At 43.5% G+C, this 14721-nt stretch overlaps 1 pseudogene; it reads left to right on the forward strand.

Moving 5' to 3' along the window:
• LOC122821959 overlaps window positions 1–13807 on the forward strand; it is a 28754-nt pseudogene extending 14947 nt beyond the window's left edge.
• The last annotated feature ends 914 nt before the right edge of the window (window positions 13808–14721 follow it).

Genomic DNA, 14721 nt, shown 5'->3' on the forward strand with positions numbered 1-14721 from the left:
ATAGAAATTCTCAATGTTCTAACCTGAATGTGATTAGATAATTGTAATATTTGTTTTGCAGTCTGAGCACGGTCGCAAACAGAAGATCAGGAGTGAGTCAGGGAGACCCGAGGCAATCGGGATGCAGATCCTGGATGGTAAGTGACGGCGGAGCCACTCGAGTTCAGGCTGCTCTAACAAATACTGTTCATTAGCCAACAGAGGGAGCTTTGAAAAGTTTTCTGCCTTTCTTTGGCCACGTTTCATTTCTGGGAGGTGTGATCCAGCTGAAAAGCAAGTCAAGATGATCAAATCTCAGAGTAACATTATAATCAACCCCGGAAATCCAGGGAGTAAACGCATCGAATGTTATCGATGCAAAAGCTTAGAGAAACTAAAACAACAATGCGAGTCACGATCATCTTAGATTTACATTGTACGTCCAGGAAGTCGATCTAATGCTTTTCTTCAAAGCTTCCAATAAGCCTCACATGAATCCAGGATCCATTTGTCTCCCAAACTCGGCCCACTTAAAAACCGCTAAACCGCTGCAACACCGGTGCATCTGCAAAACACTTCCCCCAATCACGCCAGGAACAAAACTTTGGCAAAACGCCTCTGTCCCAATCAACAAGTTCTCACTGAGCAGCTGATTTTTAAATTGTGGCTAGCTGCAATATGAGCGTAGATAAGCAAACTCTAATTTCATATAAACTCTGTTCTTGTGTTCCGAGCTGCAAAATTAGTTGGATTAGCCAAATGCTAAATGCTATCCTCAGCCACCAGGCTAACAAATCTTGGCTAGTAATTTATTTCTCTGTGGTCTCTGCAGCTTTTGCTTTCAAACACTGTGGCACGATTTTCAACAAAAAAAGGAGTGTGTGAAATATTGTGTGTATCAAATATTGAAGGTGATTGTAAAAGACAGCTAGAAAAATTAGCATTTCCTGTGCAAACACGGTGTGAATGCTGCAGGCTGAACTGTTTTTAATGAAAACTGCAGAAGCGTTTGCAGTCGACTGCAGAAGTCTCGAAGAAATGTGGCAAACGAGCAGAAAAAAAAGCAAAGCGTGTTGAAAATGAGTGAAAACTGTAAACCCTGGCTAAGGAGTATCAGCTGCTATCGCTAGCGTACATGTTGTTTTGTTTTTACATGGCAGCCATATTGGATTTAAGGTTGCTGAGACCTTTTCCACCAGAAATTCCAACTTCTAATGACTGTTCAGTTCATTTTCACCAACCATCTACCTCTGTTTCCTCATCTTTTGTAAATAAATGAGATGCCGACTGTGAGACGCCTCGGCTTTCCCGAACGCGGAGACGTCGTTAATCATTTATGCGCTCTCGTTTTTGCTGGAGAGAAACAAGTTGGAGAATCCCTCCTCACTCCCATTGCTGCTGTCACCTTTGAGCAGCCTGTGAAAACAGGATTTAATCTTTAAGTAATCGCACGGCACTCAACTGGCAGTCTTAATTAATGAATTAAGATCTCTCTCAGACAAAGCTATCGAGCTCAAGCCTCTGGGTTTTAAACAGCAAACGAGTCAAAATCGAGAGGAAGTATGAAAAATACAGCCCAATAAAATTCTGCTCATGTATTTGGACGTATATTTCAATTTTAACAGGGCTGAGAAATTTATGTCATACTGATGCAAAGACATTTTTTAACTTTTTTTAAGGCTGAGAAACAAAAAGTCAATTTCTGGTGAGGCGTAAATTAGGACAGTGCTTAATTTGTTTTCACTTTAAATGGCTAAAAATCCACATACAGAGATGTCATAATGCAGAACATTCCTATTGTTTGTAGTTTGGTGTTCTTCTTACTGCTGAAGTGAAGGATTAGGATTGGAAAAAGAAAAAGATTGTAGCAGTTTATGAATTGCGTGGGGGGATTTAATCAGGTCGCTAAAGAATTAAAAAATCAGCTTTTTTTTTAAGCTTGAGAATTACTCAAGAATTACTTGAGTAATTCTCAAGTGGAACATTCAAAACAACTTTCCAATATGCCCAGATCTGCCCAATCGAGCACATTCACCCTGAACGAAAGACGCTAAAAGAAACATCTGAAATCCTAAAATGTAATCACTGGACAAACAGGAGGCTCTTCAGTCAGAGATGTGCTCAGAGAAAACATGAGCTTCCAAATAGGGAATAAACAATAATGTTGTCTGCTGCGTGTCTTCCCCTTTTCTCAACCCTCTTTCCTGTCAAATTACTGTTCAGTAAAGGCCAGCGGTGCTAAAGGAAATCTTTAGAAAAGAGATTAGAAATCAATGTGCAAGCATTTTTTCCCTAATAAAACTGATCCTGATGTAAACAGGCCACGTGTCAGTCGTACCTACGATGCTCCGATACGGCGGGTTTCATTGAATTACCAGAGACACGGTGCAGAGCTTCAGCATGGTACATGTTGCTGCTGTCAGACACAACTGCACACCCACACACCCACGCACACACACACACACACACACACACACATACTCAAGACGCACACATGCAGCACAGCGGTGGGTAACTCGGCGCATTATTGGATCACAGGATAATAAATCAGCCCCACGTCGTGTTTTCATCATCGCCTGCTGATGGTGAATTATCGGCCAGGAGTGTGATCTCCATACCTGTCTGCCCGTGTAATCAAATAACACACATCTATTAGTGAGGAAAACCCGCCGCAGCGGCCCGGGGGAGCCTAGCAGGCGCTGAAATTCCCTGAATCCCGTCAAAGACTTGCTACGGTACACCAGAAGAGGGACAATTAGCCTGGATGTCCAGCAGGATGACTCAACCTGTCCAGACTGTTCGTGCTGACGCGGGACATTTTTCTGTTGTTTTCGCCGGTTGTTAATTGGCCGCCTGCAAAACATTATGCGAAGAAAATGCAATGAGAAGCAGCAACAGAGAGGAAAACTCCTCCTAAATAAGCTCTAATGTGAAATGTTTATGCCGATAGGCGTGTGGGTCACCCTCGAAAAGTGTCGCCTAGGCTACCTTGTGAATTGCCGGCATCAGTTGGCAATCAAAGAGGAAGTTGCTCTGTGTTTTCTCTCTTTTTGTTTCTCTCTCTCTTCCTCAGCAACCTTCAGAGCCGGACTGGGCTGTCAATAGATTTGGATGTGTATAAAAGAAATCATTTGAATTAGCAGTATAATGTCAGTTTGGGGAAAACCATTTACCAGCAGCACAAACATTTATCCCTCTTTTCATTCCTTTGAAACAAATAAATCATCACGTTCAACAAATATTTTTGGTTTAAAGTTTCTGGTAGTTTCCAACTAGTAATCAACGACTTCCTTGGTTTCCAGGTGTTGTGCTCTGTATGTAATGTTGGTTTTGTTAGCCGGTGGTCGGTAGGCTGAATCGGAAACCAAGCTAATTTTGCTGTTGCCACCATGCAGTGTTAAACGCCTCTCTGTTAAAATGTGCCATGTCTTGTGTTTCTCCACGTCTCCATAACAACCGTGATAAATAATGTGTCTGCTTTCTCCTCCCGTTAAAACCACATTTATGTGGAGTTTGCCAAACTTTACAGGGACTTTAACTGGAACTGTGTGCTTTAAAGAGACAACCTTTAGGCAGAAAACACTCCAGGTGTGTGTGGCTCCTCTTGAGTCCTTTTAACTAAAATGTTTGTCTTCCCAAGGCATTAGGAACCCTGTTAGACCGCACGGCATCACAAACTCTCAGAGATTTGGCTCATGATCCAAAACATTTGACCAAATCGAGACAGAAAACGGTTCCTCAGACACAAATTCAACTTAGGAGAAGATGCTATAAGACCAGAACTCTGGTTGAATGATAGAGGCGCTTACAAAGAGGAATGGTCAAACATTTCTCTCTGGATGCTCCGACTTTGTGGAATTTTGAGGAATAAGTTTGGAGCTAATGACAAAAAAGTTGCTACTGAAGCACCAACAGTTATAACACTACTGATTCATTTTTGAATAAATGTACTCAAAGTAAAAGTTTTACTTTTCTAAAAATAAAAGAAAAAGATACAGTTATTTTAAGGCTTTATGCACCAATGATCGAAGCAGATGAGGTACATGAACTCCAATATGGCCGGCACTTCCTGTTTCTTCTGCGGTTAAAATTAGCAAGATATAAATGACTATCTCTCTCTCTCTCTCCGCTCCCTTGCCTCTCCTAGAGAGGCGGTTTCCGAAGCCCTCGGGGGGGAACTCGTCCTGCGACGAGGACAGTAATGACAGCCTGTCTCCACGTCAGTCAGAAAGCCGGGAGCGTCCTCCGGGCTTTCAACCTCCAGCAGAGAAACCGGCCGGCAGCAGCCTCGCCTCTCCAACTGAGGTACGGTCACTCCTACAGGAATGGGCATGTGGATTGGACGCAGACAATATCCTGACAGGTTTCACCACACGGATCCGACCGTGGATACTTGGCTCAAATGCAATTAGTGTTATGCGTCCAGAACACTTTTTCTTTTTCTCTCTCTCTTTCTTTCGAAGTTTTAACCGGAACTTTCCATCTGCAACCACCCATCAGGTTCCTCCGTCAGTTCTTCCTTTTCATCTCTCCTCCACTTGTCCAAACTCCTCTGTGCAGGAGACTGTTGGAGTCCCTAAAATTAAGGTAAGATGCATAAAAAAAAATAAAAAAAACCCACAAAAAATTGAGCTTCACGAGTGTCTGGGTAAAACCTACTTGTCTTGTGTTTTTTAGTCCCAGCGCCCCTCCACCCAGAAACACAAGACAGCAAAGGCCAACGCACCAAAGGTAGGTGTCGTCACTTTGGTTTTGGAGGGAGAATCTTGTGACGCTGAATGAACAGGTTCCCCTCTAGATAAAGAAGCTGAAGTACCACCAGTACATTCCTCCTGACAAGAAGGGAGATGCCGGGCCTCTTCCCGACCTGGACTCCTCCCACGCCAAGATCCTCCAGCAGCAGCAGCTCTTCCTCCAGCTTCAGATCCTCAGTCAGCAGCAGCACAACTACCACGCCCCGCCGCCTGCGTATGCGTAGAGTCTGTACGGATCCGTGAATCAGCCTTCTGTGGCGGTTTAGTCATGTTTGACTTTCTGGATCACCAACAGGGATCGGGACCCGCCTCCTTCCTCTTCTCCGTCTGGCTTGACCTCCACTTCCTCCCCGCCTGACTCCTCTCCTCGCATCCACATAGGTCCAAGTTCTGGGACAAGAGTCTCATCGCTCCGTCCGAATCTGGACGAAATGAAGGTTAGTTCATCTCCAGTCTTTTTTTATTTTTTTATTTGTTTTTATAGCTGTCATGTCTAGATTTACCTTCGCATGTGGAGCGTTGTATCCTGATATATCTCTAAAAGAAAAAGGTTTAGATTTTGCTTTAGATTAAAGTAAGTGTATAAATGAATGAGTGAATAAATAAAAAAATTAATTCCCAATATTTTGTATTTTTAACGTTTTTCAGGGGGAAATTATTGTAAAACAACTTTAATGATTGTTTCTTTTTTCTTTTCAAAAAAGCTAAAATGACGATTTTCTGGCACACATCAGACTTCTAATAAAATATTAATATCAGTAAATCATATTAATAATAGTTCCATCAGGGATTGAGGTCAACAGATTTATTTTTCATGGTAGAACAGATGATTAGTTTCATTTTAAATAATTAAAAAAAGTTTCTCAATACTCCATGCGCTGGCAGCAAAACAGCCTCTATGCATGATGCTGCCACCACCATGCTGAAACGTTGGATTTATGATCCAGGTTTATCAATCCCTCCAAGAACAATTTGTCTACAGTCACTGTGTTTGTGTGCAGCCCAAATTTAGAGTGAAATGTGACAATAAACATCATCTGGACAACTAAAGCAAACAGGAAATAAATGTTTTTGCACAGTTTTCTTTGGTTTGAAAGCAGCAAAACAGCCCCACAGCCTGATGCTGCCACCACCATGTCTGACAGTGTGCGACGTGTTTCTTTCCTGAGGTCAAGCGTCGGCTTCCTTCAATCGATTTAGGTGGATTCTGCTTCTGTGAAGAGTGTGTAGACTTCTGACCGGTGCTTGGACACACATTTATTGAAAACCACTTTAATATAAAAGCAGACATGAACAAGAGAGACATTTTGTGGGAGAACTCAGGTAAACTGGAGACTAACTAAGAAACACAAGTAAATCGGGGGAACCGCACAAACGAAAGAAAGCAACAACATAGTTGTATTTAAGCAATCCAGGCTAATTGAGACTGAACAGAGGAAAAAACAGATCCTTATTTCGAGGTGAAACTTCATTAAAGTAAACAGAAATTGAAGCTGGGAACAAGCTGTTTTCCCCATCAAATATATCCCCAGCGACAGTGACAGATTATTCTGCCTTGCTCGCTTTCTCCTTTGATTCTTTTTCAGCGGTCACTTTTTTTTCCTCCCTTCATCTATCTCGCTTTTTCCCCACTTTCCTCCCTCGTTCTCGATTTGTCCTTTACTCCGTCCGCCGCCAGGTCGCAGAACTAAAGCGTGAATTGAAGCTGCGCAGATTGCCCGTCTCTGGCACCAGGAAGGATCTCATCGAGAGGCTGAGGACGCACCAGGAGCTCGGCAGTACCGCCGCTCCAACAGCAGGGGGAACCAGCGAGCCAGAGCTGGGAAGAGCACGACCGTGTTCCAAAACAGGTGAACCAGGGTTACATGTCAGGGTTTATTCCTCACTGTTTACACCGCTGCTGGGCATAAATGAGACTAAATTAGCTTGACTCTTTCTGTATTGGCGATGCAGGCGGCAGTTTCAGTGCAAGTGAGCCGTCTCCTCAGCGGCTGTTGAGGCGTGACGGAGCCGTCAAGCCCTTCGACGGACCCAGCCTGCCGAACGGCGCGAATCCAGAAGAAATCAGCTTTAACTCTGACCCACTGGGAGAACTGGTCAGACACGAAACACTCATGGTTCAAATTATTTCACTTCAAGATGAACTGTGTCATGAAAGTGCGTGTGCTGGTCATGGTTACGTCATTTTATGTTCGTTTTTGCTGGATTCAGTTTGAACACTTTTTAAGTTCAAGTGTTGGCGGAAAATGTTTCAAAGCCAGATTCAGTCACGATTTAGACTGCATGTGTATTTTTAATGCTACGAGCATCTCCGAAAACACTATTCAAACAAGCCTATTTTAAAAAGAAAGAAAGAAAAAAGTAATTCTCCCCTAAACTTAATAACTGCTTAGTGGTGGCAATGGCTGCCATCAGTCCATCCATTGCAATAACCAGCAATGGATGAGAAAAATTTTTACTCCCCTCTTCTTTGCAAAATGGTTTCAGTTCAGTCATACTGGAAACCTTTAAAGGATGAAGGACATGTTTAAGGTGAAACTTCCTAAAGTCTGACATTTTTAAGCCATTCTGATGCGAACTTGTTGGTGGGTTTTGGATCACTGTGTTGGCTTAATGGTCAACACTTCAGCTGACAGATATTCATGTTTCTGTCCATAACAATGGGACGTTCCTGTCCATCAACGTTGCTATTTAACTCCCACCTCCACGTTTTTCTATTAGTATGTTGTTCTGTCCTGAAACATGGATCTTTATTTTCTTTTTGGTCAGTAGGAGTCTTGACCTTGGATCTCTTCTCCACTTTGCCAAGCTCTTATTGAATCATGATATTTGACCTTGACTGAAGCAAACGAAGCCTGCAATGCTTTAAATATTCTTCTGGCATATTTTGTTGATGATCATTGAAGCAGCTTTTGAAGGTCGGTTGCTCCTGGGCACGTTCACCGCTGCTCCATGCGTTCTCCGTTTGTCGATAATCTCTCTTGCTGTGGTGAACCAGAGACGTTACACATTTGCATCCCTTTCCAGACTAATGCTTGTCGGGGATTTTGTTTTTCTCATCTGATGAGGATTTGTTGTTTGGAGAGATGTTAACCCGCACTCAGGACTGGGTGTGGTGAGTGAAACAGCAAACTGACTGCGGTTAGTCATTATTTAAGATCATTTCACGTCATTTTTCAGTGTAGGTTGGTTCGAATGCTATTTTCTCCCTAAATACGCAGTTTTGCATCTTTTTTCTGATCTAAAATGTATTGATGATCTGAAACTTTGAAGTGTGACGAGACAAAAAAGAAAACTGCAGGAGGAATTTGTAAGGAAGTAAATCCTTGCTGCAGCTCTTTCCACGTTTTTAATATTAATTGGGTTCCTACTCAGATTTGGGATTGCATTAAGGCCGACGAAAGTGATTAAACATTATAGCAACTCTTAGTGTGTGGGATGCATTAGGCAGCATGTTAAACGTGCAACAATATAATGGATAGACAGCACTGATATCAGTCAAAGTGATCCACGGACGGAACGGTGATAAACCGGAGAAGGCTCGTACGGTTCATCACGTGTCGTATGTGAATAATTTACCGGCGCTTCATTTCGTTCTCTCTGCAGATGAGCCCTGCTGCCTCTGATCCCGGCCTTCAGCCGCTCACCACGGCTCCGGCGTCTGCTGCCGTCAAACAGGAGCGGCGACGCTACGGCCCGGCGCCTTGTCGCCTCTCCTTAAAGTCCACCTCTCTGCAGGAACGCAGCTCGGTCTCTTCTGCGGGCCCTGCTATTGCCGCGGCAACGCCTCCTGCGACTGTTGACAAAGACAGAATGCTGCAGGAGAAAGACAAGCAGATTGCGGAACTCACCAGGATGCTGTTGCAGAATCACAGGTTGGTGGAGGAGCTGAGAATGCAGCTGGGAAACGGTAGCCGAGACGCCCATCCTGCGTCGCACGTTCTCAAAAGAGTGAAGGAGGAACCTCCCGACAGGTCAACAAGTCCTTCTCTAGTCGTTCTCAGTGAAAAGAAGGTTATAACCATCAAGAAGGAAACCGAGGAGGAAGAGATTGCATCCAAGATGCCGCTGCAGTCGTCTAGCCCACCTCAACAGCCTCACAGTCAGACGCATCCTCAGCGCCAGCAGACGCAGGTTTGCCTCCAGGACTCTGTTCAACAGCTGGCTCAGCAACAGGCCATCAGTAGGCTGCTGCTGATGCAGCGCAACACTAAGAAGCCGCAGCGTGCCGCTCAGAACGTCAACGAGGCGCCGGTAGCCCACCAAGAACCCCGTCCGCAGAAACAAAGGAGATCTCAGAAACGGCACCTACTGACGCAGTCTGAGCAGCGTCGCCCCCCGCTGGAGAAAACGAGGCCGGAGCGACAGGTTCTGCTGAGGGAGCAGGAGAGCGTCGCCAAGAAGCACCAGCAGCGGAACGACAAACTGCAACCCGTCCAGATGCAGAGCAGGATGCATCCGCAGCAGCAGGTAGGAGTAGAGAAGAAGAACCTTGCGTACTTCATGTTACAGACAATCACAGCGTGGATTTTAGACGGTCACCAGTTGGGCCTCGGTTTTTTCCTTTAGATAGCTTTGCTTAATTGCAAGGTTCTGGATTCTCCACACAAGCACAGAACATCAAGAGATGTCTCTGTTTCCCCAACCAGCACTCAGACGTTCCCTTCGTCCCGCAGGATCTCCTGAACAACGACTCCCGCCCAGCCGTGGTCGGTGACGGCAAGAGGAAGCCCATCCTGATTCCTTTGACCAATCACATTCCTGGAGACCGAGGAAAGATGTCAAATCCTGATTTACCTCAGGTGCGTCCAACGACCTCTGCAATTGTTTGTCTACTAGATGACGTGTATCTCCAGTCCAGTTTCAGTGAAGACAGTTGAGGCCACATCTCAAACTTTTTGACCCTTTTTTTCATGGTTGGTTATGTTATAAACTCTGATTTCCTGTGCAATACCAACGGGAGGTAGCATCTAATAGTAGTGGAGGAAAAGTGGTTTTCAAATGGTGTTTGCATTCAGCACCCAGACTTCATATTTGGTCGAAGCAGCCGTCCGTTGGGAATTGCCCCACACAGCTTTTAACATTTTGAGACTTTTTGTGGTCTTACCAGAAATTCTCAACTGACTTTTTTTTTATTTTTTATTTTTATTTCTGGACCATCAACTGAAAACTTCCCACTTGGCCACATCTGGCCAGAACACCTTTGTTTGTTTGTTGTGTCCCCAACATGGCTTGTGGCATGAATGCGAAATATGACCGGCTTTTACAAAACTTGTGAGAATTTTCTGTGTTTTTGTTTTTGTTTTTTTGTTTTTTAAACTCACCGGTTAAAACACCCAAATTCAACCAGCAAGTACAGCATCTTAACAATTTCCTCGGAGATCCTTCTGGAACCGAACCACAGAGTTCCCGAATCCATTCTCTTGTTGCCTGCGCAACAGAAGAAAATTCAAACAGCTTGTTAATGCGCCGCGGTGAAATAAGAGCGTAAGGAAACTGCCGCCGTCAGTCTGATTGCTGTGAAATTAATGGCCTATGCCGTTTGTAACAATAGCAGCAGTGCTTGAGAAGTGACTGACACTGGCCTAATGCTGATTATTTTTACCCTGCTAATTACCCAAACAGCGTCCTCCATTACGATGATTAATGGTGTTGAGAGAGGAGGAACAAAGAACTGCATCACGTCTTGGTCCACTGAGGCTTTGCAAGCGTCCCCGGCTGGCTTAAAAACATCCGGATTTAATGCGAAGCGGCGCCTTTACGCGGAGCACGTCCACTGTTTTCCTCCTTCGTTCGTTTTTGACTGTCATAAAGTAGCAGAATTACTTTGGAATGTGCAGATTAGGACTTTTAAAGCCCACAAACGGTATGAGAACACCTGGTAGAGATATGCAAAAAAAATAAACATAAGTGAACTTATTTGTTGCATTAGTGTAATGTCACACACTGAAAATTTTTGAAAAAAACAAACAAACTAATATTTAATTTGAGAACATTTATTCACTTTATTCTGGGTTCCCTTTGGAAAGTTGCGCATGAACCCGGCGCTGGAGGTGGACAGGTTGAGCAGCCTGCGAGTTAAAAAAAAAAAATTAAAAGTTGGCCGAAAATGTGAAAATAAGACGAGGTAATTATGTGTTATTGGAAAATGTTATTAACTATTTCTAAACGCCAGCAAAAAGAAATCTTAAACAAGGCATGCATTAAAAAAAATGACTTTAATTAAATGTGAATGTATTAAACACCTCTCCAGCTGATTTATTAATCATCCTAATTATTATTTTTTCGCTTCAATTTCTTTTAAATTCACAGTTCTTCTTGATGTGAACTGAATGCTGCAATTTAAAACATGAGCCGGCTTCTTCTAGTCTCCTGCTCGTTTATTTATGCGTCAAACATTTTCCTGAAAACATTTAAAGGCAGCCAAATTAAGAAAAACAAAAAAAAACAACAAAAACTTCTTCTGTTGTATCTTCTTAATCAAACTCGCTTTCTTTAAAGGTCTTTAATAACATGCCGTCATTAAAGAACAAGATTGAGGCGCGTCAGGAATGCGTGGAGCTGCAGGAAGCAGCGGCTCATCGTCCGCCAGCGCCACGCAGGCTGCAGTCTCCTCAAAGGTGGAAAAACTCCCCATCACCTTTCTGTCAAACTGTAAGCAACCTGAACATTCATCTAGATTGTCACTTCAGATTTTGTCTCTCTCTCTCTCTATATATATATATATATATATGTGCATTTTTAAATTGCCCTGATGTATTGTGACCTACAGGAGATGTTCCCAGGTCTGGATGTCTTGTTGAGTCCTCTGTCGTCGGATTCGGTCGAAACGTCAGCCTCGCCGTCTCCCGATAAAGTATGACAATGTTTTAAAGTCTAACTGTGTAGCTTTCTAAGTCACGCTTAGGTTTCACGGTCAACTGTATGATTTTAATTTCATATAACTAGCTATTTTCAGTCATTTGGTGGTAAAACCTGCTGTTCTCTCTCTGTCGTCAGCTGAGAGACGAGGATTTCATCGACCTCATCCTGCAGGCTGGAGGTACAGTGCGTGGACCGTCTAGAATAAATAAGGATCTTTTCTGCTAGCTCTATTACAAAACTCAATAATTACCATTTAAAATTTAATGACTAATTTAAGAATTTCACTAAGTGGGGAAGAAACTCCCCCGTGTTACAATTCAAGTTGCTGCATCTTAGAATCCCTTGCATGAGTTTTGAGTCTCATGCAAGACGTTAATCCCTCATTTGGAAATGGAAAGAAGTACATGACAGGCACAAATCTATGAAAACACAACGTTTCATCTAAGCTGAGAGGTCAGCCAAAGAAGACGTTACGAAGGCCACCGGGACTCTGGAGGAGCTGCAGAGCTCCACAGCTCAGGTTGGAGAATGAGTCTGCAACACGAGGATTAGTCCTGCTCTTTACGAATCCGGCCTTGGTGGAAACGTGTCAAAAATGAACGCCATAAGAAGCCATGTTGACAGCAGATCCTTAGTTTATCTAATATTGTCTGACAATCTCATAGACAACACTTCACTTTTTCTTTGGAAACCCGGCACCATTGTGCTGTTCACAACTCACGAAACCCCATCAAACACATTGATGCACGTTGTTGTGAAGCTGTAAATCATAAAAAAAGGTTTAAGACACAAACATTTGGTCTGTACTGTATGTGAATAATTTTGTAAGGCACTGTAAGAAGGTTTTCCTTTTTGCCTTCAGAAACACCTGACACACTGAAAGACGGCAGAGACTTCTCGTTTTCTTCACCTTGCCCGTCACCGCTCCACCTCCTGTTGTCACCGCCCAACTCCCCCAGCGGCGCTGCGCTACAACACGACTCTCCTCTGCAGCCTGGGCCCTGGACTCCAGCCAAAAGCTTGGATTATAAGCAACACTTCGACTTGTGTGGCGGCGGACGCCTGGAGGACTTTCTGGAAGGTATCCCTGGGAAGCCTCTCCATTGGGTGGAACCAGGCGGCCTCCTCACTTTGCTTGATGACCAAATTATGTGCACCACCTGCATCCTGGACCCAGCTCCCGGGGATTCCTCGGACAGGGAACGGAGCGCGGACCGTAAGGAATGGCTGGGCTTCCCCGTGGGAGGAGAGAGCGAATGGGAAACGTCCACACTGCTGCCCCGAACGCCCCCGAGTGTGTTCTCAGCAGACTTCCTGGACGGTTCCGACCTTCACATGGACTGGGACTCTTGAATGTAGCTGGAAACAGTCAGAAAAGCAACTCAAAGTTTAGTCTATACCTGACGTTTCAGGATTTAAACCTGTGTCATTTCTCATTCTGCCATATTCAGTCTTTAACCGCTTTCACATTTATTTATTTTTGACTTGCTAATACTTCTCAGGCTGGTCCTACAGACGGTAAGCTAGTAGATAGTTGGACACTGGAGAGGTTTATGTGCCTTTAGCTGTGATCAGTGGTGGGCACTGCTAGCTTAAAAGTTAGCTGCGCTAACCGTAAACCGCTAATCATAAACGTTAGCTGCGCTCACGCTAAAGCAACACAGTGTCAGGTTGCGTATCAAGAAGTGATTCTCTGCAACAGACCGGTCACTCGTGGTTTCAGTGTTGATCACTCTGTTGCAGATTTTGGCCAACTGCCCCCAGCAAAGCACACGTGACATCAGTGGATTTCTAATGCATTCTGGGTAGAATTATGATTATGGTGCGTTCACACCAAGCACATTTTGTGCCTCTGGTTTATGTTCAAAGTCTATGTAGAGGTGCGTCGTTTGAAGCATTTCAGCATCCAACACGTCCGACAACAGAAAACGACGGTTCGAGCGTCCGCTGACATGCCCTGACATGGACTTTGAATCTAAACCTGACGCATAAAACTCTAGGTGTAGAGTAAAATGTTAAGCGTCTGCATTCGGAGTGCACACGCGTTGAACTTGAAGCGTTGGACGCGTTTGGTGTGAACGTGCCATTTGCTGCACCGCGTTAATGGGAGAGAACATTAGGAGAGGAAACGGACGGCAGCCTTCGTGTACTTCAAAGTAAGAGCACGACTATAGACGTCTTCTTGAAAAACTCTTAACAGACAATAACCACAAAAAAAAAACCTCAATTCAGATGTCCAATTTTATTCCAGCAAAGATTCACAAAACTGCCAAGTAAATTAGCACCTTGGAATTTATTTGGAAAATTCAATTTAGGAGAAGCTCATAATATTGGAGCCTTGCAGCAGAACTTTGCTTAATATGTACATTGTAATTGTACAGCTGAATGACAATAAAGTCTATAATTGCACAAGACGTTTTGCAAAAAACGCAAAAGTGCTGAGTGAAAAATGTTTGTCTGCTATAGGTGGACTAGCAGAAGTGTGCCCACTCACTCGCTCCGATTTCTAGTCAGGCATCGACTTGAATCCACAGCCTGTTGCATCACAAATGAGTTTCAAATGGAGACTCATTTACAAACAACTAGCGCGTAAGGGGAGCCAAGAAGTATCTTTGAGGTTTTTGCACATTCCCAACAAAATTAAGGCTGCAGGCTTGATCTAACCCTAAATTTACAGATCTCTTCTGAACATTTGAGATGTTTGTGTTTGTTAAAGGTTCAAAAGCAATTTTAAACTGATATTTGATACTTTAAAAAAAAAAAAAGCAAAATGTGAAGCCTACAGGTATATTTATCTTGATATTGCATGCCCAAAGCATTGTTTTATTAACACAATATTTATTAGATTCTTTTTTTAAAGCATTTTTTTACACTATGATGAAATTGGTGACGTAGCTTGAATGTAATCATGTGGAAATCTCACTACTCCGTCTTACAGGAGCAGCACACACACGCTCAACACTGAAGCCCAAGTGTGAGAGACATTTACACCACTGTAAATTACTGTGTTTATCGTTGTTGTGAAAAATGTACCACGACGATGGCAAATTAGATTTATCGTGACGTCAATAAATTCCTACTAGTGAATAAATGAATAATCAAGAGTATCTGGAATCAGTGTAAA

The sequence above is a fragment of the Gambusia affinis genome, linkage group LG19 (assembly GCF_019740435.1).
Source record: "Gambusia affinis linkage group LG19, SWU_Gaff_1.0, whole genome shotgun sequence".
In the NCBI taxonomy this organism is placed as follows: Eukaryota; Metazoa; Chordata; class Actinopteri; order Cyprinodontiformes; family Poeciliidae; genus Gambusia; species Gambusia affinis.